This window comes from Balaenoptera physalus (genome assembly GCF_965194825.1).
Source record: "Balaenoptera physalus genome assembly, chromosome: 10".
NCBI classification, from domain to species: domain Eukaryota; kingdom Metazoa; phylum Chordata; class Mammalia; order Artiodactyla; family Balaenopteridae; genus Balaenoptera; species Balaenoptera physalus.
In genome coordinates this window covers 68,546,499-68,573,866 of record NC_138889.1, presented here as the reverse complement: position 1 = coordinate 68,573,866, position 27,368 = coordinate 68,546,499, and the positions used below count along the sequence as shown (strand labels likewise).

The following is a 27,368-nucleotide window of genomic DNA, read 5'->3' as shown; positions in this document are numbered from 1 at the left end:
CAACAGGAAGCAGATACAAATATATACCATTTTTATGGTGGAAACAAAGTTTTTTTGGTTAAAACTCACTTTATTTGATTTTTAAAAGCTTTAAAAATAATATGTGGGTTAATATTTGTAGTCCAGTTGTGTTACTTCATCATTTAGATGTCACAAAATATAAAGTGCAATAGAGCTTAATATGTTTCTGATGAACTTGTCTCCTCTTTCCACTCTCCCTGTCAACACAGAAATGCCTCACTACACAGCAATAAACACTGGATTTGGGGTAATTTGCTTAATAATGAAATCTAGTACACAAATGTCTGAGAAGCAGACAATAAGCAGCAGGAAGGAGAAGTTTTAAAAAGGGGATAAAGTCTATGAAGCATAAGTAAAAACACTCCCTGAGCTGAGCAACTCCAGATTTATGCATATTCAACACTGCACAAAAATTTCCAAAAGACACATAATATGATTTTATTATGATTTTATTATGATTTATTATGATTTATTATATAGTTTTTATTATAATATAATAATATAATTATTATTATTATCTCAGAAGTCTGAGATAGTTAATGGAGTGGAAATACAGAACAACTGTTATTATTTCCTCACTTGCTTTCTGCCTGTTCTCCCTTCAGTCCAGTGTCTTGTCCCATCCTGGACTCCAGGTTTGATTTCATGTTGACAGGTCCTGCTCCTGCTGCTTTGTTCTTGGTGTTTCAAGTCACCTGGAGGGTCTGGTTCCTGACCTTCAGCTCCCCCTCCAACATCCCCACCCCATAGTCTAGTTTAGATTCACTCCACCCATTTTCTCTCTTGGATACTATTTCTGGTCTTCATTAGCTCACCTCTGAAGACTCTACCTCCAGTCTTGGGCTCTAGGAGATGAAGGGCAGGGGGGAGGTGGGAGGGAGCATGGATAAAGGTGAGAAGGTGGACAACCTTCAACCAATGGGCAAAATTATCTTTGAAATAGGGGTAGAAGAGAAAGGAAGGAGGGAGAGGGGGAAGGAGGAAGGGAGGAAGGAAGGAAAGGAAGGAAAGGAGGAGGGGAGGAAGGAAGGAAAGAAGGAAGGAAGGGGAAGAGGGAGGGGAAGAGAAAGGGAAAAGAAAAGGAAAAAAGATGGAAAAGAACTATATAACATAAAACAGTTACCAGTCGCCTTAGGGGAAAAATACTCAGAAAGCTGTGGAAACCATTCCATCACACATGAAATGTTTTAACAAATACTCATTTAAGGTAAATGGCTCATTAGCTGACCTGGCTGTTGGGTGAACTGGTTTTTGTGAGGTGGCCTGTTTTCCAAGTGTGCCCTAGCACGTGCACACTTGTACACCACACGGCAGGTTTGGCACATCCTGGACCTGGGGAAAAGTGCCTGTGGCCATCCTCACATGCAGACAGTCTGCTCAGATCCCCTAATTATCTGGTTCGTCTACACTCATCAAGCTGCCTTCTCATTATAATGTGGCTTCCCATGTAGATTTTCCCACTGGGAAAGAACAGGCTGACCTGTAAGTGGGAGTATTCTGGTCCCACTGGCAGTTACTCTGCACGGAAATTAATAAATCAGTCTTCTCTTGGGAATTTGATTTGTATGTCCATTCTCAGAGTCTAAAAATTTTTTTCCTGCACTAAAAATAGTTATGTTATTGTCTTAGTTAAGGCAATTCAATGAAACCCACTTTAGGTAGTATTAACACAATGTAGGAATTTATTACAAGATGGTGGTGGTGTGTCACAGAACTCAAGGGCAGAAAGGGCAATTAGGACTAGAACCAGAAACCAGAAAGCAGTCAGGATTGAAGCTGCTGCCCCTGCTGTTGGTCTGCATCTCGCATTCCCTCGTTTCTGTCTCACACATGCTTCATTTTTTTCTCTCTACAGATTAGCTTTCTCTGCTTCTCAGACATGCAGCTGAAGAAGGCTACCTCTCACCTGCCTCAGCGCCAGCAGCCAAAGGAGACAAGCACCTGTGAGTCCCAATTCTAAATTCCCACAGATAGAATCTGATTGGCCCGATTTGGGTCAGATATCCACCCTAATCAAATTCTCTGTGACTGGTTGGGGGAGCTGGGAGCCGGAGGACAGGTTCAGGCCCAGCTCCATGAAATTGAGAACAATTCCCAGAAGAAGAAGGAAGATTATGGAATGGATGGGGCAAGCATCCCCCAGATTGCCACAAACTCTGAGTCAGAAATGATTCAGAGTTTGGAACATTTTTTTCTTTTTGGAACTTTCTGGAATTTTTTTTTGAAGTATAGTTTATTTACAATGTTACTACAGGTGTACAGCAAAGTGATTCAGTTATGCATATATATATATATATATATATATATATATATATTCTTTTTCAAATTCTTTTCCATTATGGTTTATTACAGGATGTTGAATATAGTTCCCTGAGCTATACAGTAGGACCTTGTTGTTTATTTTATACATAGTACTTTGTATCCACTAATCCCAAACTCCTAATTTATCCCTGCCCCCTCCCCCTGTTTCCCCTTTGGTAACCATAAGTTTGTTTTCTATGTCTGTGAGTCTGTTTCTGTTTTGTAAATAAGTTCATTTATATCATATTTTAGATTCCACATATAGGTGATATTTTATGTTATGTCTTTCTCTGACTTACTTCACTTAGTATGATAATCTCTAGGTTCATCCATGTTGCTACAAATGGCATTATTTCATCTTTTTATGGCTTAGTATTCCACTGTGTACATATTCCACATCTTCTTTATCCATTCATCTGTCGATGGACACTTAGGTTGCTTCCATGTCTTGCCTATTGTGAATACTGCTGCTACGAACATTGGGGTGCATGTATCTTTTTGAATTAGAGGTTTCTCCAGATAGATACCCAGGAATGGTATTGCTGGATCATACAGCAATTCTATTTTTAGTTTTTTAAAGAACCTCCATCCTGTTTTCCATAGTGGCTGCACCAATTTACATTCCCAAGAATTTGGAATTTTTTATATTCTAGGATATGATCAGGTACCTCACATAACATCACCCCCCCAGCAGAGTCTAAAGCAGCTTCCTATAATCAAACACATCAATATTTTTAGAATGAAAACATGAATATTCATACAAAATAGGAAATAGGATTATAAATAGCCTCACGTGAGTTCAGGTTTTGCCTCCAAAGGAGTTACAAAAGTGCTTTTGGTTTTCAGATCATTAGAATTTCAAAATTGCAGCTGAGAGGTTTAGATTACACTACTCTGGGCTTGCAAAGCCGAGGACAGACCATAATAGTATCAAGGCACTTCCTCCTAGGGACTCCCTAGAACCTTACTCCTCCGAGTGTGGTCTCTGGACCAGCAACGTCAATGTCACCAGGGACCTTGTTGGAAGTGCTGAATCTCAGGTCCCATCCTAGCTCTACTGAATCAGAATTTGCATTTTAAAAAGGTGCATAGTGTCTTAGTCCATTCAGGCTGCTATAACAAAGTACCATAGACTGGGTGGCTTATAAACAACAGAAATTCATTGCTCGTAGTTTAGGAGGCTGGGAAGTCCAAGATCAAGGTACTAGCAGATTCATTGTCTGGTGGGGCCCTCTTCCTGGTTCATAGACAACTGTCTTTTTGCTGTGTCCTGACATGCTGGAAGGGGTTAGGGAGCTCTGTGGGATCTCTTTTATAAGGGCATTAACCCCATTCATGAAGGCTTCACCCTCATGGCCTAAGCAACTCCAAAATTCACCTAATATCATCATCTTGGGGGTTAAGATTTCAACACAGGAATTTTAGGGGGACACTAACATTCAGTCCATAGCACCCCAGTGCTTTGTATGCATGTTAAAGTTTGAGAAGCACTGTTCTAAGTGGCCCTGGACATACTATTTTTGTTCTCACCTCCCTGGTTCTCAGATTCCTGAATCCCTAGCCCAGCCTCCGATGTTATCTCCCTTAAACCCACCCTTCATGATGCATCCAAAGTAAATCTTCAGTTATGTCATTCCCTAGTTTACAACAAAACAAAATAAAACAAATATATGTTTTTAAAAACCTCAATGCTCCTAATTCCCTACCACAGAGATTCTTTTTTTGTTTGTTTCTTTTCTTTTTCTACAGCAGAGATTCTTAATATGGATGGGGTTAGAGAATATCTATATCCTCTAAAATTATCTGTAAAATTTTGAGTGCATATTTATTTTACTAGGGAGTAGATCCATGGCTTCCATTAGTTTTTCAAAGGGGTCTGTGACCCCATAAAGGGTAAGGATTCATCTTCTTGTAACTCTGATCTATTTATAGTTTCCCATGCCTTTGTGTGTGTGTGTGTGTGTGTGTGTGTGTGCATGCTTATAACATTTCCTCTGCTGAGATTTCTTTTATAAATACACTGGATTGAATGTCTACCATGTGCTAGATGCTAGAAATACCACAGTGAACAAGCCAAGAAGGCTCCTCTCGCCATTTGGCATCTGGCTTTTGCTCATCCTTCAAGGCTTAGCTCAGCTTCATCTCCTCCAGGAAGGCTGAGATAAGCCCTTCATTTTTTTTTTTGTGATGTTTTCAAACCATCATACAAATTATTATTGTTTATTTATTTATTTATTTGTTTATTTATTTTTGGCTGCATTGGGTCTTTGTTGCTGTGCACGGGCTTTCTCTAGTTGTGGTGAGTGGGGACTACTCTTCATCGTGGTGCGTGGGCTTCTCATTGCGGTGGCTTCTCCTGTAGCGGAGCACGGGCTCTAGGCACCCGGGCTTCAGTAGTTGTGGCATGTGAGCTCAGTAGTTGTGGCTCGAGGGCTGTAGAGCACAGGCTCAGTAGTTGTGGCACATGGGCTTAGTTGCTCTGCAGCATGTGGGATCTTCCCGGACCAGAGATCGAACCCGTGTCCCCTGCATTGGCAGGTGGATTCTTAACCACTGCACCACCAGGGAAGTCCCAAGCCCTTCATTTTTGACCCCTTGACACCTTATCTCTGACATTTACAAGGAAGATATTTGTTTATGTGTCTTCTTCCCCACTATTAGCAACATGTGGGCTCAAGCTAACTTTATGTACAACTCCTTTGTACAATAAGGGTTCAATAAACATTTGTTGTACTGGAAAAAAAAAGTTCAAAATTGATTCTTTTTCCTCTGGAATGGAAATAAATGGTCTATTCCCTACTGATTTCACAAGACTATTGGAAAAGTCACAACAGGATAGAGACTATTATAAGACTCTATTCAGAATAAAGGTGAATTTCACAGTTAATTTATCCTTCTACTAATCTCTGAGATCCGAGTCAACAGAAAAAATGCTAAGGATGATGGTGCTGTGAAAAAAATATGAGTGGCTACAAAATGAGCCTTATCCTTGGGACCTGCTGTTGAAAAAGATCCCATATTTCAACATGATACAGACCCAAGAATGGAGTCTGGGATTCTGCAGTGTGCCCCTCCAGCTCCGTGGGGGCTGACCTCTGCTTCCTCTGACTTCTCACCTGCTCCAGAAGCTTCGTCTGCCACAACTTTTTTAAAGGCATGGCACAGTTGCATCCTCCAGGAAGTCTTCTCTGGCCCCACCATCCAGGCTAGGTCCTCCTAGGATTGCTTTCTTAGAATTGTTCTCCTTTCCTTCTAAGCCCTTGCCTTGGTTTTAATTAATCACTCATTTGTGTGACTATTTGACTAGTATCTGCCCCCACGTTCGCATTAGACTGTAAGTTTCATGAGAAAAAAAACAAAAGGCATGGCACAGTAATTCTTAAACTGTAATCAAGGTGCTTTTCTCATTTACATTTCCTTGTACTCCATTTCTCCCCATGAGACGTGTGTATTGCCACAGGGCAGATTAAGATTGTTATACTGGAATACAAAGAAAAAGACTCCAAAATGGGTTGACGAAATCATTCAGTAGTCATAGCTGTAGGAACAACAACCAAAAAAAAGCGCTTTGCCAGAACTAAGCTATTTGATAGAAAAAGGGAGAAAGAGGAATTGTTGAAATTCAAAGGACAAACCATTAAGGAATAAGGAATGATATTTGTCCATTAACAAAAAAAAAAGTGAGCATTCTACCAAAATTGTTAACCAAATATAATCAAGCCTTTAAAATTAATTTCCAGCTTACAGGGAACAAAAACTATATTAAAAAAAAGTTAAATGACACCACAAGGAAATGATCAGGCAAATCAGAAGATGAGACTCTACATGACAACTCAAATGTCAATGTAACTTAAAAGAAAAAGGTGAGGGGATTCTTTTAGAATAAGAGAGATTAAAAACCATAACAACAAGATGCAAATCATTAACTCTGATTGGATTCTGGTTCTAAAGTATTGATTTCAAAAATTTATGTTGGGGACAACTGGGGAAATTTGAATATGTAATTTAAATTAGATGATATTAGCAAGTTATTATTCATTTTCTTAGGTGTGATAATGGTATTATTATGTAGAAGAATAACCTTATTCTTAGGAGATGCATACTGAATACTGAAGTATTTAGGAGAGAAAAGTCTACAATTTGAAGTGTTTCATATATAAAACTTTCTCTTAAAGTAAATATGGCAAAATGTTAACAAGAGTTTAATCAAGATAATGTACATACAAATGTCATGGTTCTGCTCTATACCTTCCGTATACTTGAAGATTTCTGGAACAGTCCATTGAAAACATAACTTGAAAAGAGAACAGAGATTGGCTCAAGATGGCGGAGTAGAAGGATGTGCCCTCACTCCCTCTTGCAAGAGCACCAGAATCACAACTAACTGCTGAACAATCATCGACAGGAAGACACTGGAACTCACCAAAAAAGACACCCCGCGTCCAAAGACAAAGGAGAAGCCACAATGAGATGGTAGAAGGGGGGCAATCACAATAAAATCAAATCCCATAACTGCTGGGTGGGTGACTCACAAACTGGAGAACACTTATACCACAGAAGTCCACCCACTGGAGTGAAGGTTCTGAGCCTCACATCAGGCTTCCCAACCTGGGGGCCCGGCAATGGGAAGAGGAATTCCTAGAGAATCAGACTGAAGGCTAGCAGGATTTGATTGCAGGATTTCTACAGGACTTGGGGAAACAGAGACTCCACTGTTGGAGGGCACACACAAAGTAGTGTGTGCATCAGGACCCAGGGGAAGGAGCAGTGATCCCATAGGAGACTGAACCAGACCTACCTGCTAATGTTCGAGGGTCTCCTGCAGAGGCGGGGGTTGGCTGTGTCTGACAGTGAGGACAAGGACACTGGCAGCAGAAGTTCTGGGAAGTACTCCTTGGCGTGAGCCCTCCCAGAGTCCGCCATTAGCCCCACCAAAGAGCCCGGGTAGGCTCCAGTGTTGGGTCACCTCAGGCCAAACAACCAACAGGGAGGGAACCCAGCCCCACCCATCACCAGAGAAGTGGATTAAAGTTTTACTGAGCTCTGCCCACCAGAGCAACAGCCAGCTCTACCCACCACCAGTTCCTCCCATCAGGAAACTTGCACAAGCCTCTTAGATAGCCTCATCCACCAGAGGGCAGACAGCAGAAGCAAGAAGAACTACAATCCTGCAGCCTGTGGAACTAAAACCACATTCACAGGAAGATAGATGATATGAAAAGGCAGAGGGCTATGTACTAGATAAAGGAACAAGATAAAACCCCAGAAAAACAACTAAATGAAGTGGAGATAGGCAACCTTCCAGAAAAAGAATTCAGAATAATGATAGTGAAGGTGATCCAGGACCTCGGAAAAAGAATGGAGGCAAAGATCGAGAAGATGCAAGAAATGTTTAAAAAAGACCTAGAAGAATTAAAGAACAAACAAACAGAGATGAACAATACAATAACTGAAATGAAAAATACCCTAGAAGTAATCAATAGCAGAATAACTGAGGCAGAAGAATGGATAAGTGACCTGGAAGACAGAATACTGGAATTCACTGCTGCAGAACAGAATAAAGAAAAAGGAATGAAAAGAAATGAAGACAGCCTAAGAGACCTCTGGGACAACATTAAATGCAACAACATTCACATTATAGGGGTTCCAGAAGGAGAAGAGAGAGAGAAAAGATCCGAGAAAATATATGAAGAGATTATAGTCGAAAACTTCCCTAACATGGGAAAGAAAATAGCCACCCAAGTCCAGGAAGCACAGAGAGTACCATACAGGATAAACCCAAGCAGAAACACGCTGAGACACATAGTAATCAAAGTGGCAAAAATTAAAGACAAAGAAAAATTATTGAAAGCAGCAAGGGAAAAATGACAAATAACATACAAGGGAACTCCCATAAGGTTAACAGCTGATTTCTCAGCAGAAACTCTACAAGCCAGAAGGGAGTGGCATGACATATTTAAAGTGATGAAAGGGAACAACCTACAACCAAGATTACTCTAACCAGCAAGGATCTCATTCAGATTTGATGGAGAAATCAAAAGCTTTACAGACAAGCAAAAGCTAAGAGAATTCAGCACCAACAAACCAGCTCTACAACAAATGCTAAAGGAAATTCTCTAAGTGGGAAACACAAAAGAAAAGGACTTACAAAAACAAACCCAAAACAATTAAGAAAATGGTCGTAGGAACATACATATCGATAATTACCTTAAACGTAAATGGATTAAATGCTCCAACCAAAAGACACAGACTCGCTGAATGGATACAAAAACAAGACCCATATATATGCTGTCTACAAGAGACCCACTTTAGACCTAGGGACACATACAGACTGAAAGTGAGTGGATGGAAAAAGATATTCCATGCAAATGGAAATCAAAAGAAAGCTGGAGTAGCAATACTCATATCAGATAAAATAGACTTTAAAATAAAGAATGTTTCAAGAGACAAGGGAGGACACTACATAATGATCAAGGGATCAATCCAAGAAGAAGATATAACAATTATAAATATATAAGCATCCAACATAGGAGCACCTCAATACATAAGGCAACTGCTAACAGCTATAAAAGAGGAAATCGACAGTAACACAATAATAGTGGGGGACTTTAACACCTCACTAACACCAATGGACAGATCATCCAAACCGAAAATTAATAAGGAAACACAAGCTTTAAATGACACAATAGACCAGATAGATTTAATTGATACTTATAGGACATTCCATCCAAAAACAGCAGATTACACTTTCTTCTCAGGTATGCATGGAACAAGGATAGATCATATCTTGGGTCACAAATCAAGCCTCAGTAAATTTAAGAAATTGAAGTCATGTCAAGCATCTTTTCTGACCACAACACTATGAGATTAGAAATGAATTACAGGGAAAAAAACATAAAAAACACAAACGCATGGAGGTTAAACAATACGTTACTAAATAACCAAGAGATCATTGAAGAAATCAAAGAGGAAATCAAAAAATACCTAGAGACAAATGACAATGAAAACACGACAATACAAAACCTATGGGATTCAGCAAAAGCAGTTCTAAGAGGGAAGTTTATAGCAATACAATCCTACCTCAAGAAACAACAAACATCTCAATTAAACAATCTAACCTTACAACTAAAGGAACTAGAGAAATAAGAACAAACAAAACCAAAAGTTAGTAGAAGGAAAGAAATCATAAATATAAGAGCAGAAATAAATGAAATAGAAACAAAGAAAACAATAGCAAAGATCAATAAAACTAAAAGCTGGTTCTTTGAGAAGACAAACAAAATTGATAAGCCATTAGCCAGACTCATCAAGAAAAAGAGGGAGAGGACTCAAATCAATAAAATCAGAAATGAAAAAGGAGAAGTTACAACAGACACCACAGAAATACAAAGCATCCTAAGAGACTACTACAAGCAACTCTATGCCAATAAAATGGACAACCTGGAAGAAATGGACAAATTCTTGAAAGGTATAACCTCCCAAGACTGAACCAGGAAGAAATAGAAAATATGAACAGACCAATCACAAGTAATGAAATTGAAACTGTGATTAAAAATCTTCCAACAAACAAAAGTCCAGGACCAGATGGCTTCACAGGTCAATTCTATCAAACATTTAGAGAAGAGCTAACACCCAGCTTTCTCAAACTCTTCCAAAAAATTGCAGAGGAAGGAACACTCCCAAACTCATTCTATGAGGCCACCATCACCCTGATACCAAAACCAGACAAAGGTACTACCAAAAAAGAAAATTACAGACCAATATCACTGATGAATATAGATGCAAAACTCCTCAACAAAATACTAGCAAACAGAATCCAACAACACATTAAAAGGATCATACACCACGATCAAGTGGGATTTATCCCAGTGATGCAAGCATTCTTCAATATATGCAAATCAATCAATATGATACACCATATTAACAAATTGAAGCAGAAAAACCATATGATCATCTCAATAGATGCAGAAAAAGCTTTTGACAAAATTCAACACCCATTTATGATAAAAACTCTCCAGAAAGTGGGCATAGAGGGAACCTACCTCAACATAATAAAGGCCATATACGACAAACCCACAGCAAACATCATTCTCAATGGTGAAAAACTGAATGCATTTCCTCTAAGATCAGGAACAAGACAAGGATGTCCACTCTCACCACTATTATTCAACATAGTTTTGGAAGTCCTAGCCACAGTAATCAGAGAAGGAAAAGAAATAAAAAGAATACAAATTGGAAAAGAAGAAGTAAAACTGTCACTGTTTGCAGATGACATGATACTATACCTAGAAAATCCTTACGATGCCACCAGAAAACTACTAGAGCTAACCAATGAATTTGGTAAAGTTGCAGGATACAAAACTAATGCACAGAAATCTCTTGCATTCCTATACACTAATGATGAAAAATCTGAAAGAGAAATTCAGGAAACATTCCCATTTACCATTGCAACAAAGAGAATAAAATACCTAGGAATAGACCTACCTAGGGAGACAAAAGACCTGTATGCAGAAAACTATAAGACACTGATGAAAGAAATTAAAGATGATACCAGCAGATGGAGAGTTGTACCATGTTCTTCATTTGGAAGAATCAATATTGTGAAAATGACTATACTACCCAAAGCAATCTACAGATTCAATGCAATCCCTATCAAATTACCAATGGCATTTTTTACAGAACTAGAACAAAAAGTCTTAAAATTTGTATGGAGATACAAAAGACCCTGAATAGCCAAAGTGGTTTTGAGAGGAAAAAACGGAGCTGAAGGAATCAGACTCCCTGACTTCAGACTATACTACAAAGCTACAGTAATCAAGACCATATGGTACTGACACACAAACGGAAATATAGATCAATGGAACAGGATAGAAAGCCCAGAGATAAACCCACGCACCTATGGTCAACTGATCTATGACAAAGGAGGCAAAGATATACAATGGAGAAAAGACAGTCTCTTCAATAAGTGGTGCTGGGAAAACTGGACAGCTACATGTGAAAGAATGAAATTAGAGCACTCCCTAACACCATACACAAAAATAAACTCAAAATGGATTAGAGAGCTAAATGTAAGACTGGACACTATAAAACTCTTGGAGGAAAACATAGGAAGAGCACTCTTTGACATAAATCACAGCAAGATCTTTTTTGATCCATCTCCTAGAGTAATGGAAATAAAAACAAAAATAAACAAATGGGACCTAATGAAACTTAAAGGCTTTTGCACAGCAAAGGAAACCACAAACAAGATGAAAAGACAACCCTCAGATTGGGAGAAAATATCTGCAAACGAATCAATGGACAAAGGATTAATCTCCAGAATATATAAACAGCTCATGCAGCTCAATATTTAAAAAGCAAACAACCCAATCCAAAAATGGGCAGACGACCTAAATAGACATTTTTCCAAAGAAGACATACAGATGGCCAAGAAACACATGAAAAGCTGCTCAACATCACTAATTATTAGAGAAATTCAAATCAAAACTACAATGAGGTATCAGCTTACACCAGTTAGAATGGACATCATCAGAACATCTACGAACAACAAATGCTGGCGAGAGTGTGGAGAAAAGGGAACCCTCTTGCACTGTTGGTGGGAATGTAAATTGATACAGCCACTATGGATAACAGTATGGAGGTTCCTTAAAAAACTAAAAATAGAATTACCATATGACCCAGCAACTGCACTCCTGGGCATATACCCAGAGAAAACCATAATTCAAAAAGACACATGTACCCCAATGTTCATTGCAGCACTATTTACAATAGCCAGGACATGGAAGCAACCTAAATGCCCATCGACAGACAAATGGATAAAGAAGATGTGGTACATATATACAATGGAATATTACTCAACCATCAAAAGGAACGAAATTGGGTCATTTGTACAGATGTGGATGGATCTAGAGACTGTTATACAGAGTGAAGTAAGTCAGAAATAGAAAAAGAAATATCGTATATTAACACATATATGTGGAACCTAGAAAAATGGTACAAATGAACCAGTTTGCAGGGCAGAAGTTGAGACACAGATGTAGAGAACAAACGTATGGACACCAAGTGGGGAAAGCGGTGGGGGCGTGGGGGTGGTGTGATGAATTGGGAGATTGGGATTGACATCTATACACTAATACGTATAAAATAGATAACTAATAAGAACCTGCTGTATTAAAAAAAAAAAAAAAAGAGAGAGAGAGAAAAGAGAACAGATGAAGACCTAGACTATCCAACCTCAAGAGGTGGAATTGGAGTTGCCGTGGGTGAGTGGGTGGGGGCACCAGAAGGGAAGTCAGTGGAGCCTCCAAGACCGGAGGGGCCATTCAAAGATGAGAGTCAGCACCACCTGGGCCCAAGTAAGCACTGTCACTGGGCAGTGCAATGTGCCACATGGAAGCTCGGCCAATGACCAGAATTCAGCCAACACTTGTGGCCTGTGCCAGTGAGCCCCTTTTGCTGCACTCATTGTCCCCAAGGGAGGGCATCCCACCAGGAGTTGCCTCTGTGAAGCAACTATTCATGGTCCAACAGGGACAATGCCCACCCATGCCTTGATATTTTCTTAGTCCAAGAGACCTGTTTAATGAGAAAGATCCTATTTTCAATGGCTCAGGACACTTATAAACCCCACCGAGGGGAGGATGGGGATTTAATAGGTCCTACCCTCTAGTGCCTGTACTTGTGTAGGACTGAATGGAACCATTTGGAGAATTCTTCTTGGGATCAAGAGTTGTTAAAACCCACCCACATGACATGTAGAAATCCCCAAACACAATCCTGAAGGAAACTAGCATAAAAAGGCTCAAAAAAAAAAAAAAAAAACCTGTCACTTCTGAGCAAGCACCCTCCAGATCCCAGCAGTCTAGGACAATGATGAATGGAACATTGGAAGAAGCAGAAACCACTGATGGTGTGGCCACTCAGAAGTGGAGAATGATTTGACAAACTTCCACATAGAAAAACTATATTCCATAGGTTTCAAGACTCGTTTGCCTCCTGTTTTCTCAATGTCTTTTTGTTTTCTGAAAATGTGACTAAATCCAAAAAGCAGACTATAATAATGATGATTTCATCTGTTCCCAAAGTCCCTGTTTCATAAATGAGCCAAAAGTTAAGAGGCGTAGTCCGTCTGTATCAGCAATTTGTAGCTCTGCTGGAAACAAAACATTTTAAATTAAATGAGATTATTAAATTGATAATTTGTTGGAATAAACCACATCATCATTATGTTATTAACAAATCAAAACATATGTAACCTGAAGGTTCCTGAGCCTCACCAGCCAGGAGGTACAGCTAGGGTTACATTCACATTAATATCTGAATCCATTGGCCTGGACCCCCATCCAGTGAGTCAGGAATTGCAGTGTCGGGCTTCCCTGGTGGCGCAGTGGTTGAGAATCTGCCTGCCAATGCAGGGGACACGGGTTCGAGCCCTGGTCTGGGAAGATCCCACATGCCGCAGAGCAAGTAGGCCCGTGAGCCACAATTACTGAGCCTGCACGTCTGGAGCCTGTGCTCCGCAACAAGAGAGGCCGCGACAGTGAGAGGCCCGCGCACCGCGATGAAGAGTGGCCCCCGCTTGCCGCAACTAGAGAAAGCCCTCGCACAGAAACGAAGACCCAACACAGCCATAAATAAATAAATAAATAAATAAAAATTAAAAAAAAAAAAAAGAATTGCAGTGTCTTACAAAGTTCTCCCCAGGACTTTCCAGAGTCTCTAAGGGGGCTTGCATATGAACATGAATCAGCTCAGCCTCCCCACGCTGCAGGCCTCTGTCCATGCAAAACGCAGCTGCTAACATGCCCTCCACCAGGCCCGACATCTGGGATTCCTGCCTGGATCACATCATCACAGACCTAGCCCACCACTGTCACTGCGCTGACTCTGCTGAGCAGGATGGAGACCCTCTCTCTGACCCCAGACTGCTGAGCCACTGAGGGCCATGATGTGCTTCTCTGTTCGTCATGGGGAACATCCTGCTGTAACTTCCCCCAGCAGGTTTGCTTTGGGTCCCAAAGCATTACAGAGTTTAGTCAAAGAGGTCTTCTAATTTTCACATCTGTCTCCTCCTTCCAGGGTACTCGGGGGTCTCGAAGCTGCTCCCCTCAGGTGCTCATGCCCCACTGCTGGATCCGGCTCACCATGCCAGCCTGCATTTTTCCCTTTCAGTGAATTCTCCCTCAAAGGGTCAAATTGCCTTCCTCAAACATGGCTTCAGTCAGAACCCCACAAACTCTCAGCTGTGACACCATATGCCTGAAGCCCTTTAGTGGACATGGTTTAAGTGTTCTTTCTAAGGGGTTCTTCCCTCCCCAAGTGAATCATCAGGTATAAATTAACACTTGGAAGGAAGGGCATTGCCCAGCAACACATGCCAGATGCTGGCCTCTCAGCTCCTCCTCAGCTGAGACTCAGATACAGATACACAATGTATTTTATTCCTTATTTAAGAAAGTAACTTTACAGCTACAAACCACACAAACAAAGAAGTAGGTATGTCCATTTAGCCTTTCCCTCCTAATTGACCGTAGTTTCTAGGAGAAAATGTTGGGTTTTTTTTTTAATCTATTGCTTAAAAGTTTCTGAAAATTTTCTCTCTCTGAAAAGAAGCAGACGTGAAAGAACCTGGAGGACATTATGCTGAGTGAAAGAAGTCAGACACAAAAGGACAAATATTGTCTGAGTCCACTCGTACGAGGTCGCTAGAGTAGTCAGACTCATAGAGACAGAAAGGAGAATGGTGGTTGCCAGGGGCTGGGGAGGGGGAATGAGAGATATTGCTTAATGAGTTTCAGTTTGGGAAGATGAAAAAAGTTCTGGAGGTGAATGATGATGATGGCTGTACAACAGTGTGAATATACTTAATGCCACTGAACTCTACACCTAAAAATGGTTACAATGGTAAATTTTATGTTATGTCTATTTCACCACAATACAAATAAAAGAACTTATAGATCGGTCTTAAAACAAAACAAAAATTATCCGAAGGTGCTAGAAATGGAGTTAAGGGGTTGGTCCGGACTCAGGAGGCCAAAGTGAAGTGATTTGCCTGAGATGCTGAGGGCTGAAGAGAAGAGAAACTCTTTTTTTTTTTTTTTTTTTTTTTAACATGGTGTATAGTCATAATTATCGCTCTCAGGAATGCAGGATTTTCGTTTTCCAAGCACTTCCAAGAGTGATCTAACTTGCTGTCATAACAAGCTGGGAGGTAAAGGATGAAGGGCAGGGGTTCAGATTCCAGGGCTACAGAGACAGGGAATGGCCCTGCCCAAGGGATGCTCACAGCTTCCTGGGGGAACTGACACCCCATGTTGCCAACAAGGGAACTGAAGCTCAGGGAGGCGGACTGACTTGCCCCAGATCCCAGTGATTGGGATTGAAGAGAAGAGAGAAGAGAAGAGAAGAGACTTGATTGAAGTCTCTTGAGTCACTACCTAGTGCTCTTTCTGCAACCAAGTGTGAATAAAAACAGAATGCAAGTGAGAAAATCAAAAATAATTCCTGACTGCATCAAAGAATGAAAGAATCCCGATTCTGCATTAAAACCCAAAAGACAAAAGGAGATAGCTGGGGGGTATATTTTAAGCTTTATCTAATCCTCCCACCCCGCCTCTGAGTAGGAAAGTGGGTAAAAACAGAATCTGGGGTGAGAAATCATCTGACTCACCCATGACGTTGTGGAGAAGAATCTGTAAGCAAACACCCTGTGTTTATTTCCAGCGCTGCCTCTCCTTCTGTCAGCCTTGGCAGCCGGCCTGCCGCGTTTGCTTCGGGGACCCTCCTTCGGAGACATGGTCAGAGCCCTATTTGAAAACAACAGAAGTAGCCTAAAACCTGTGACCATTAAGTTAGGATTTAAAAGGACACGAAATATTGCCATTTGCAGCAACATGGATGGATCTAGAGAGTATCATACTGAGTGAAGTGTCAGAGAAAGACAAATATTATATGATATCACCTATATGTGAAATCTAAAAAATAATACAAATGAATTTATTTACAAAACAGAAACAGACTCACAGACATAGAAAACAAACTTATGGTTACCAAAGGGGAAACGGGGACGAGGGATAAACTAGGAGTATGGGATTAACAGATACACACCATTATATATAAAATAGATGAACAACAAGGATTTACTCTACAGCACAGGGAACTGTATTCAGTATCTTGTAATAACATAATGGAAAAGAATCTGAAAAAATATATATATACATATATAGCTGAATCCTTTTGCTATGCACCTGAAACTAACACAATGTTGTAAATCAACTATACTTCAATTTTGAAAAGAAAGTGAACTAAAAAATAATAATAATAATAAAATAACAAAAGGACAGACACAAGCAGAGGACGGATTAAGCCATCTGGCTGCCATGGTATGCTAGGGGTTAAGCATCCAGATGTGTATTCTGGGCCTCGCCTGACACAGCACAGCCTTATCCACAGAACACCATCCCTGTGTCCCGGCCTGTTCCAGGAAGCAGCCGGCAAAGTTGCCTGCAAGAGAAAGCACGTGGTCTCAGAGGTGAACCAGGGACATCCTGTGAGGTGCCCAGGATTTATCTGAGCAGCCAAATGTACACTGACAGACAGGTCTGTGTGTGCTGGAGAAGTTCGTTCCACAGCTCAGATGAACGACTCGTTGTGGAATTCATCCACAAGGGGAAGTGAGTTAATGACTGGGGCGTTTCGCCCTCTGCCTAGATGCGTCATAAAATCAACTTGTAAAGCCTGGCTCTGAGAATACACTTGCTCACCCGAGTGGGGCTTCGAAACATTTCAAAGCGGGAACACTCACAGAGGAGAAACTTCTTAGGCTCTCTGTGCTAGGAACGGGGCCAGTGGCCTGAGCCTGACAGCTGGTCCAGGCGTGGTCAGATCCACTGACAAGCAGTCCTGAGCTGCCCGTAGCATCTGCTCCACATCTGGGACTTGTGACTCATCAGCCACTTTCTCCCGCAGCCCTACATTCTCCTGCAGGCCTAAGCGTGCAGGCCCCAGGGTGCTGAGGGTCCAGCCCATCAAGATTCGTCCTTATCTCCAAGGCTGCCTTCCTCTGCCCCAGAGACTCAGCCTGGTCTGCCAACTCCAGGTCCAGGGCAAACTGTGCCTAGACCATCTCAGACCCAGGCTGAGCTATTATAAGAGGCTCTCAGGCTGAGATGGGTTCCGGGTCTCCTGGACACTGGTGTCCGTTCTGGCGCTTTAAATTTAGCAGCCCACACTCCCACCATGCCCAGCTGACCCACCAGAGTGCGCTACCAGCAGCACCTGTTCTAAGCCAATCCTGTTTACCCTGGACATACTATTTTTGTTCTCACCTCCCTGGTTCTCAGATTCCTGGCTCCCTAGCCCAGCTGCCATAGCTGCTTCTGGCCCCTTCACTTCGGTGACCCTTTGGATTTCCCTTTTTAGACCACAGCTTCTCACATGTTTCTGACTCAACTTGCTTCTGCAGTGCCGGCTTCTCTCTTGGTCTCAGGTGAGGAGCCATGATTCAGCTCCAGCCTCTGGGTACCCGCTCAGTGGGGATGGCTCCCGGGAAAGGCAGAGGGTCAGGATTTTTTCCTAAGGCCCCTGCCTGCTTCTGACTCCTCGGCCTTGCTTTGCCCTCCAATTGCAGCACCTGTGGGAGCTCCCCAATCACGCCTCTGGCTTCTGGCCCCAACTTAGGTCCTGATCCCTGGAGCCCATCCCTCACCCAGGACAGCTCTGCCCTGGGCTCAGTGTCTGATTTCATCCTGGCCTTGCCTGGGTTCCACCAGGCCCACCCACCCCTACCCCCTACCCACTATCTCATTGAGATAGGAGTGGGGAAGGGTCTCAGCGGGAGTGGGGGTCTGAGAGGAGAGGGAAACGCTGCCTCAAGCGGAGCCCAGACAGGGCGCAGAGACTGGGGAGAGCTTCACCTCTGTCTCCTCTGTCTGGGAACATTTCCATCTACGGATTGAGGGTTACTGATAGAAGCCTAATGGGCCAGTAGAAGACAGGGCACTTGCCATCTCAGGCCCTTGCATCCTGCTCTCTAAATTGTGCACATGGGGTGGAGGTGGGGTTGGGCGGGTATGTTGCTCCAGATGATATCTCAGACAGCCTTCTGGGCGTAAGACTCTGGAAGTTAAGAGTGGCCCCGTATGGTTCAGTCCCTTTTCCTCATCTGCCAGATCCCATGTCTGACTTTAGGGACATGTCTGTCCCTCCCGCCCCCTCCACCAAAGAATAAATGAGTCCACCCAGGGTTCCGCCATTCCCAACCTCTCCATTCCCTCCCCTCCAGAAGGTGCAGAAACCAGGGCCAGGACCAGCCCCTGCGCCCCTCTTCCTCCTCTCCAGCCTTCGTCATCCCCTTCCCTAGAGGCCCAGGGACCCAAAGACCATCTTCCCCTAAAAGTTCTGCCAGCCACTCGATTTTCTTTTCCATGAGCCCCACAGGGAGCAGCTTTGCTAAATGGCCATTCACATGGGTGGAATGTTGAGGAGCAAGACTGGTGCCTGGGCCCCAGGGTGACTCCAGCTCTGCCACCTACTGGTGATGTGACCCCAGACAAGTGATTTAACTTCTCTGTGCCTGTTTTCCCACCTCCAAAATTGGGATACTAATAGTCCCTCCCTCACTGCATTGTTGTGAGGATTCTGTAAGTTTATTCATGCAGGAATGGTGCCTCTCATGTCATAAATGTTGATGCTACAAGCTCACATTTATTGATTACTCACTCTATGTCAGGACTTATTCTAAATACTTTACATCCAATCATTCATTTTTCCTTAGCAAAGTAAAACAAGGACAGAGGATCATTCCATAATTCTAATTTAAATTATCACTAATGTTTATTTTGCCCATCAACAGGAGTTGAAATGCACAATTCCTATTTCTCCAAAGAATCAAACTCTTTTTAGTTTTTAGTGCCCTCTCTACTGGCCTTGGTAAGGTTGATGTGTAATAAATACTCACACCTGGTCAAAAAATAAACTAAGTTGTAAAAGCTTAGAGAATTTCCCCCATCTGAACATAAACCCCGTGTGTAAAGATGACAAAAATGAAGCACCTAGGGGACGCCCAATGGTGCCCCTCCTATGTACACAAGCCTGTGCCATAGTGCATCATAGTATAGACACAATTCTGTATGTATCTTTTGATTTAACATTAAATCATGAATAGTTTCCTTGTTGTTTCCAGCGGGCACGGGGTGGAGGGCGGGGGAGCAGGAAGAAAGAGAAAAGAACTAGCATATGCTGTCAAGTGTCAGGCATCATGCTGGCTTCAAATTGAATCTTTGATGTGCTGCAATCCGGCCTCTCCAATTTTGTTGTCATTAATGTTGTTTTGGCCATTTATGAAAACATTCACCAAGCAGTACATTAGGAGCTTTGTTCACTTGATCTCATTTAATCCTCACAGCCATGCTCTGAGGAAGATATTATTATCCCCATCTTACAAAGGAAGAAGCAGGAACTCAAAGAGATTAATCCAAGGTCGCACAGGTAATGAATGGAAGAAACTGGGTCCAAACTTACGCTCTGTCTGCTCTGCCACACTGTGCTCCAGCCCTTCCCCCAGCCCTGAAATTACAGATGGGATTTTCACCCTCTGCTCCGTATGGTTGGAGGGAATGCTAGAGATGGGAGCTTGGGGGAAGGGTGAGCTGCAGGGCTGCTCTGAAGAGGACTGAACCCTCCTGGCCCTCTGCCCACAAACTCTTTCCCTTTTCTTTCTTGCTGGTGAAAAACATAATATTATAGGTGACTTTGTTTTATACACACACATACACACACACACACACTCCAAGGAGAGGGCTCCCTATAAATAGAGAATCCACCACCTACCAAGATGCTGACCAAGGACTTATCAAATGTCCTTTGAGGCTAAGTATCTCTCAGAACAGGTATCACTGAACCTGAGCACATGGAGTGAGCCTAGCCTTATGTTAAAATAGCTCTCCCATGGAATTACGTGATCTGCCCCAACATTGACCAACTTTGCCTACATTTTAATATCTCAATTAAATATCTAACTGCAGAATATATTCACTCTAGCCTTTTTTCCTTCATTATTTTCCCTTCATATTTTGAAACATTGTCTCTCCCAAACACATTGATTTGATAACTATCTTTAGTGTTGTGTTTGGATTCCTTTTACTTTCTTGTGTTTATATCTATTTTAGATTTTTGGTTTGTGGTTGCCATGAGGTTTTGATGTAGCAGTCTATATATACACATGATTGTTTTAAGTTGCTGAGCTCTTAATTTCAAATGCATTTCCAATATCCTGCATTTGTACTCTCCTTCTCTCCCGATTACTGGTTTTGATATCATATTTGTGTGTGGGTGATTTCCTACGTTTATTATATATTTGCCTTTACTGGTGAGCTTTCCCATTTCGTTATTTTCTTGTTTCTACTTGTGACCTTTTCTTTTCCACCTAGAGAAGTTCCTTTAGCATTTGTTGTAAAGCTGGTTTGGTGGTGCCGAATTCTCTTAGCTTTTGCTTATCTGTAAAGCTTTTTATTTCTCTGTCAAATCTGAAAGAGAGCCGTGCTGTGTAGAGTATTCTTAGTTGTAGGTTTTTCCCTTTCATCACTTTAAATATATCATGCCACTCCCTTCTGGCTTGCAGAGTTTCTGCTGAAAAATCAGCTGATAACCTTGTGGGGATTTCTTTGTATGTTTTTTGTTGCTTTTCATATTTTCTCTTTCTCTTTATTTTTGTCAGTTTGATAACTATGTGTCTCAGTGTATTCCTCCTTGGGTTAATCCTGTGTGAGACCCAAACACATCAAATTCATAAAATTCCAGATGTTGCTTAATGATGCCTCTGGGCCATTGATACCTGGCTCTCATGGTTAGAACTACCTACAAACAGGCTGCAGCTGGATATGGTTATGGAGAGACAGGGGCTGGCACCCACACAGAACAGGGAGCCCACATTTAGTGAAATGAATGGGTTAGGAGCCACTGCTTCGGGTGGCAGGAGATCATCTTGATGGCTCCATGAGTTGAGTTCTGCAGTACACTGAACTGTGCACACCATGCATTCCTTACGCCTCTTTCAGATGCAAGTGACAGAAACCTGACTGGCTGAAGCAAAGGGAATTTATTGGCTCCTATCTGAAAATTCTGAGGGTAGTCTTCAAGTGTAACTGGATCCAAGTGCTTAAATGTCATTAGGAATTCGTCCCCATCTCTTTGCTCTGCTTTCCTCTCTTCAGAGGAATGACAAGATGACCACCAGTAGCTCCAAGCTTATTTTCCACAGAAATCCCAGTGGATGGAGAATATGTATTACTCAACTGTCCCATTAAAAGTCCCAGGACAGACTCTCAGTTGGCCGGAATTGGCTCACGTGCTGAACATCTTCAGCTTGACCTTCAAATCTGCTCTCCATCCTTCTTCCTGCTCTGTAGCTGGGAGGCTGGCCTGGGCACATGCTCCAATGGCTCCTTCCTTTGGGTGTTGTCAGTGGGAAGACCAACAGGAGACTGAAGGAAGACAGAAGAATGACATCAGAAGGTTCATTTTCCCCAGATCCTTTTGCAAGGCTCTGCATGGGGTATTTGTGTCTCTTGGCCAATAGTCAGAGGTCCTGCCTCAGCTCTCTCCACACATCTTTCCCTCTTTGAGTTCCCATAATGGCTTCTCAGTCTTGCCTCTACAAGCTGTGGGTGGTACCAATGACCCACTATGAGTAACCCCAGGAACTGCACTACTTCTTATGGTTTTCCTATACTCTGCCTACTCTTATATGGGAAGGTTATTTGAGAGTTTCATCTGTTCCCAGGATCCTGATTGATACAGCTAACATACCCATCTCTAAATAAAATCCATGGTTCTCGTTGGACCGGCCTGAGTCACATGTCTACCCCTGAAACAAAGGTCTGAAATCAGCTCCATCCAAACCACAGGTATTGAGAGTGGAGGGGGCAGTTGACTCACAAAGGGACAGACAAAAAACAACCTCTGATCATTGTATTTAGCAAAGTAGATAAGACGGAGTTTTAATCCATTTTAATAATCAGTAAGTGTTAGATTACCAAGCATTCTTCAGAAGCAGCACTTAACATATAAAGAAGGATGAGTTTCTTCATCCTTTGCTGAAACAGCAGTAAGACTGCCTTTCATCCATGAGGCACTCAAACCAGTGCCTCCAAAAGACCTGGCCACTCATTTGCTGAGCTCTGGGCCTGTTGACAACTCTCTTCTGAAACAAATTGAAATTTCTGTCATCAATTCACTTTGAAATGTCATAAAGTAGCTTAGGCCCTGGCTGGTTGAGCAATAAAGCAGGCCCTCTTGGCAGCTCAAATGAGCTGCCCCTGACCACAGGACAAGGGACAAGGCATTAAACCTTGCCAAGAATGGACAATTTGGAAGCCGCCTAGTGGCAGAAATGACAAGGCCAAAATCATAACCACTTTGAAAAGAATGACGTAGGTTGAAGGATAAACATAAAATGGGGCAATAGCAACATCATTGCAGGGCTATAAATGCTTAGAAGGACATTTAGCCTGATGTCCTTATATCTTAGCAGAGAATTCTTTTTATATTTGGTCAACCCCCATGATAATGACTGGCTCTGCCATGGATGAGTCACCTTGCAGGTAAAACCATGGACCACTACCTCAGTGAACCTCAGCTCATAACCATTACCTAGAAAACTAGTAGTGCAGATTTTAGTTACCTCATCACCCAACCCCATGGATTTTTTTGTTTTTTGCTTTTTGTTTTAATTTTATTGAAGTATAGTTGATTTACAATGTTGTGTTAATTTCTGCTGTACAGCAAAGTGATTCAGTTATACATATATATATATTCTTTTTCATATTCTTTTCCATTATGGCTTATCACAGGATATTAACTATAGTTCCCTATGCTATACAGTAGGACCTTGTTGTTTATCCATCCTATATATAGTAGTTTGCATCTGCTAATCCCAATCCTTCCCTCCCCCACCCCTCTCCCCCTTGGCAACCGCAAGTCTGTTCTCTATACCTATGAGTCTGTTTCTGTTTCATAAATATGTTCATTCGTGTCATATTTTAGATTCCACATATAAGTGATATCATAGGTATTTGTCTTTCTCTTTCTGACTTACTTTGCTTAGTATGGTAATCTCTAGGTCCGTCCATGTTGCTGCAAATGACATTATTTCATTCTTTTTATGTCTGAGTAATATTCCATTGTATATATGTACCACATCATCTTTATCCAGTTGTCTGTCAATGGACATTTAGGTTGTTTCCATGTCTTGGCTATTGTAAATGGTGCTGCTATGAACATAGGACCAAACTGTGTTTTGTTTTGTTTTGTTTGTTTTTAATAAATTTCTTTATTTTATTATTTATTTATTTATTTTTGGCTGTGTTGGGTCTTCGTTGCTGTGCACGGGCTTTCCTTAGCTGCAGCGAGCAAGGGCTACTCTTCGTTGTGGTGCGCAGGCTTCTCATTGTGGTGGCCTCTCCCGCCGCAGAGCACAAGCTCTAGGTGCGCAGTCCCCAGCAGCCGTGGCACACAGGCTCAGTAGTTGTGGCTCGCGGGCTCCAGAGCACAGGCTCAGCAGCCGTGGCGCATGGGCTTAGCTGCTCCGTGGCAGGTGGGATCCTCCCGGACCAGGGCTCGAACCCGTGTCCCCTGCATTGGCAGGCAGATTCCTAACCACTGCGCCACCAGGGAAGCCCCCAACCCATGTTTTGATGGAGCCTCCACTATGCCTTTTTAATTAACAGGTTGACATTCAATGACATGCTAAGGATATTTGGCTTCCCTGGTTGGCTTTCTCCATAAAGCCTCAGCTACTGCTTTGAGTGGAGTTCAGGAATATGCATTTGCCAGGAAGACAGGCCTCCTGAGCCAGTTGTGTGCCTCTCCTAGTCCCACTAATAACTCCTTAGTATACAATTCCATCACAGCTCTCTTCATCCACAAAGAAGACAGTTGGATGTCAGCTTTTGGGGGGAAAGAGAGATCTAAAGGATCCATTTGCTTCAGTGCCTCTAAAGTCTCGGAAATGAAAAGTTTAAGGCCCAGCAAGAGAAGATATCCAAGGGCTCTAGCCAGTAGAATCCTTTAGCCACACCTGGACACTATGGGTATAATGGAAAGATTATGAGCATCAGAGGCAGACAGACCAAGTTCAAGTCTTAGTGTGTGATCTTCAGCAAGTCACACCTTTATGAGTTTGCATTTCCTTCTCATCTAGTATTATTATTAATTAATATTATATTATTATATATTAATAATATTATTATTATATATTATAATATTAATAATAATTATTATTATTTCCTTCTCATCTAGTATATTATCTAGTATTATCTCATCTATATCCAAGACACTAAAGATATGGTAAGCATTAAAAATAAAAAAGTGAGTTCTGCGAGCCCAGGCAGCTCTGATCAGTATTTCTAAGGACATTCCTGCTTTGAAGGACCCATCTAAGCAAGAGTTATCAGTAAACTTAGAGGACAGAATGGAGTAGCGGAAGCATGCTGAAAAGGTTTCATCTCATCAGCCATCTCTGCCTGATTCATAGTAGCTCCCTGGAACACTGTATTCAAAAACATTCTGAGGTCATATCTGGGTTCCTATCTGGGTTCAGAGGGAAAGAATGCCCTGATCAACGAGTACAAGAGGAGGGTCTGGCACTATGCATGACATCGCTGTTGTAGTGATTGAGAGGACTGAGCTTGAAAGTCAAATCTTGGTGGAAGAAATGTGTATTAGGTCTTGCCTTAATAACAAACAACAAAAAACACAATTTCCATAGCTTATAAACATAAACACTTATTTCTCACTACACAGAGGGTCAGGCTGTGGATTGGATTGGGTCTGCTCCACAGTTTTTCTCATTCCAGGACTCAGGCAGAAGGAACAGCCCTTATTTGGGACATGCTATGCTTGTAGCAAAGAGCAGAAACTCAAATGGCCAAACCAAATCAGACATTCATGTTTAAAACTTCTGTTCAGACATAGCATAAGTCATATCATTCACATTTCATTGGCCAGAAGTAGCCATATGGCAAAGCCAAAGTCAATGAGGAAGGGATATATAATCTTCTTACTGGAAAGGAGGAAGTGAAAAACTGCAATCAATGCAATATACCAGATGGTGTCTGAGAAAGATACTTTCAGTATTAAGACATTATGTTGGTTTTCTTAATTTTTTCTACAATATGCATGTAATTTAAAAAATGAAAAGTTAAAAAATGCTAGTGTATCTTGTAGATATTGGGAATCCCTGAGGAGGGAGCAAGCTGATACTTGGAAAGAGGAGGGCACCTATGCTGATGGAAGTCGGGGGAGAGAAGAATGCAAAAAGCAGGGAGCTCATCAAAGAATGTGTGAGTGTAAAGGAGGAGATGGCAAGGGAACTAATTAGATGACAATTACATCCACAATAGAAACCCAAGAAAAGCATCAACAGGAAGTTGATGAACAAGTGAGGTCATGCCCAGGAGGTGCCACTTGGATAAGCTGATCAGCTCAAGACCTGCAGAAGGCACAGAGCTCTCTGAACAGGGGGATGGAGGAGTGGAGTGAATGAATGAATGAATGAATGAATAAGATATGTGAAAAACAAGGATTATGGAATACTGGTAAAGAATATAGTTGTCATCTAAGATAGCTATTTCAACAGAGTCAAACATCATTAAATCATTGAATATTTACTGAGTACTTACTAGGCACTGAGTCCCATACTGTGAGCCACAGGTACACTGGTGCACAACAAAAGAGACACAGTTTCTGCACTCACAGAGCTCAGAGTTGAATGGTAGAAACAGACAACAATGGAATCTCAAATGGGTACTCAATCTTCTTTCAATCTGATAACACTTCCCTAGCATGTTTGCTTTCTACCATCCAAAACAACTGTTTCCTTCTTCTTCTCCCTCTTCAAATCCATTACCCCAATACTGCTGCCCCTACACACAGCATATAACCTCCCCTCATACCACCTACCCACTCAGCACACATTCTCTTTGCTTCCTTTCCATTACTATGAGCAACCCTTAGATCCTATCCCCTTTTGTATTCAGTCTTCACTTCTGCAATTATCACTTCTCTCTCTTGCATTTTCCCTCCCTACTAGATCATTTGCATCATTACACAAGTCATAGTTTGGAAGGTGGGAAGGCAGGATTTTCCCTTCCAAGAAGAATTAGGAAATGAATGAGAATGCATTTTGACTGTCACAGTGACCAGGGAGCCCTAGTGGCATTTCGTAGGGGCTAGGGATGCTAATTGTGTTCTCTCTCATTTAAAAAGGAAAACTCCCTTAAAACTCACAATTTCTACCAATAATTACCAACCAATTCTCAAACCCTCCACAGAAAAACTTCTTGGTAGAGTTATCTATATACACTGTCTCTACTTCTTCATCTCACAGTCTCTCATTCATCCACTCAAATCACATTTCTGCCCCCAGAGACTGCTCTTTTCGGAATTATCAATCACCCCCATGTTGCCAATCCAGTGGTCACTTCTTGGTCCTCATCTTATTTGATGTCAGACAACATTTGATGCAATGGTCCACTCCTTCCTTCTTGAAAGGTTGTCTAAAATAGACATTTTAAAATAACAAAACTGAACAAAAAACTCTTGATTTATTCTGTAGCCCAAGCAACCACCCAACCAATAAAACAAACAAAAAAGACCTCCTACTCCTCTTCTCCTTGTCTCAGGAAAGGCTATCCAGGTATGCAAGCAAAAAAAAAAAAAAGTTTTATCCTTGAGTTCTCTCTCCCATTCCCTACATAAGTCCATCAGCAAGTCCTATCCACTCAAGATCCAAGATATATCTCAAAAGTCTACATTTCCCTCCATCTTCATTATTGTCCCTCTGGTCAAGCCATCAACATCTCTTGCCTGGAGTATAGAAAAAGCCTCACTCCTTTCCCTGCCCTCCACCTGTACCTGTCTACTACCCATTCTTCATACAGCTCCCAGAGTGAACTTTTTAAAATGTAACTCCCATGCTTGAAACCCTCCACTGAATTTTCATTTCACTGAGAACAAGTTCCACACTCCTTACCTTATCTTACAAAACC

The 27,368-nt window shown here is 41.8% G+C and overlaps 2 long non-coding RNA genes across 2 annotated transcripts in view; one reads left to right on the top strand and one right to left on the bottom strand.

The window, feature by feature from the left end:
• LOC309668398 overlaps positions 1 to 5,414 on the top strand; it is a 79,187-nt gene extending 73,773 nt beyond the window's left edge. The window contains exon 4 of the long non-coding RNA XR_014268208.1: positions 1,877 to 5,414. This is a non-coding gene — a long non-coding RNA (uncharacterized lncRNA). The remainder of the gene's footprint in view (positions 1 to 1,876) is intronic.
• Positions 1 to 18,173, bottom strand: part of LOC309668401 — a 79,925-nt gene extending 61,752 nt beyond the window's left edge. The window contains exon 1 of the long non-coding RNA XR_014268210.1: positions 15,992 to 18,173. This is a non-coding gene — a long non-coding RNA (uncharacterized lncRNA). The remainder of the gene's footprint in view (positions 1 to 15,991) is intronic.
• Between the last annotated feature and the right edge of the window lie 9,195 nt (positions 18,174 to 27,368).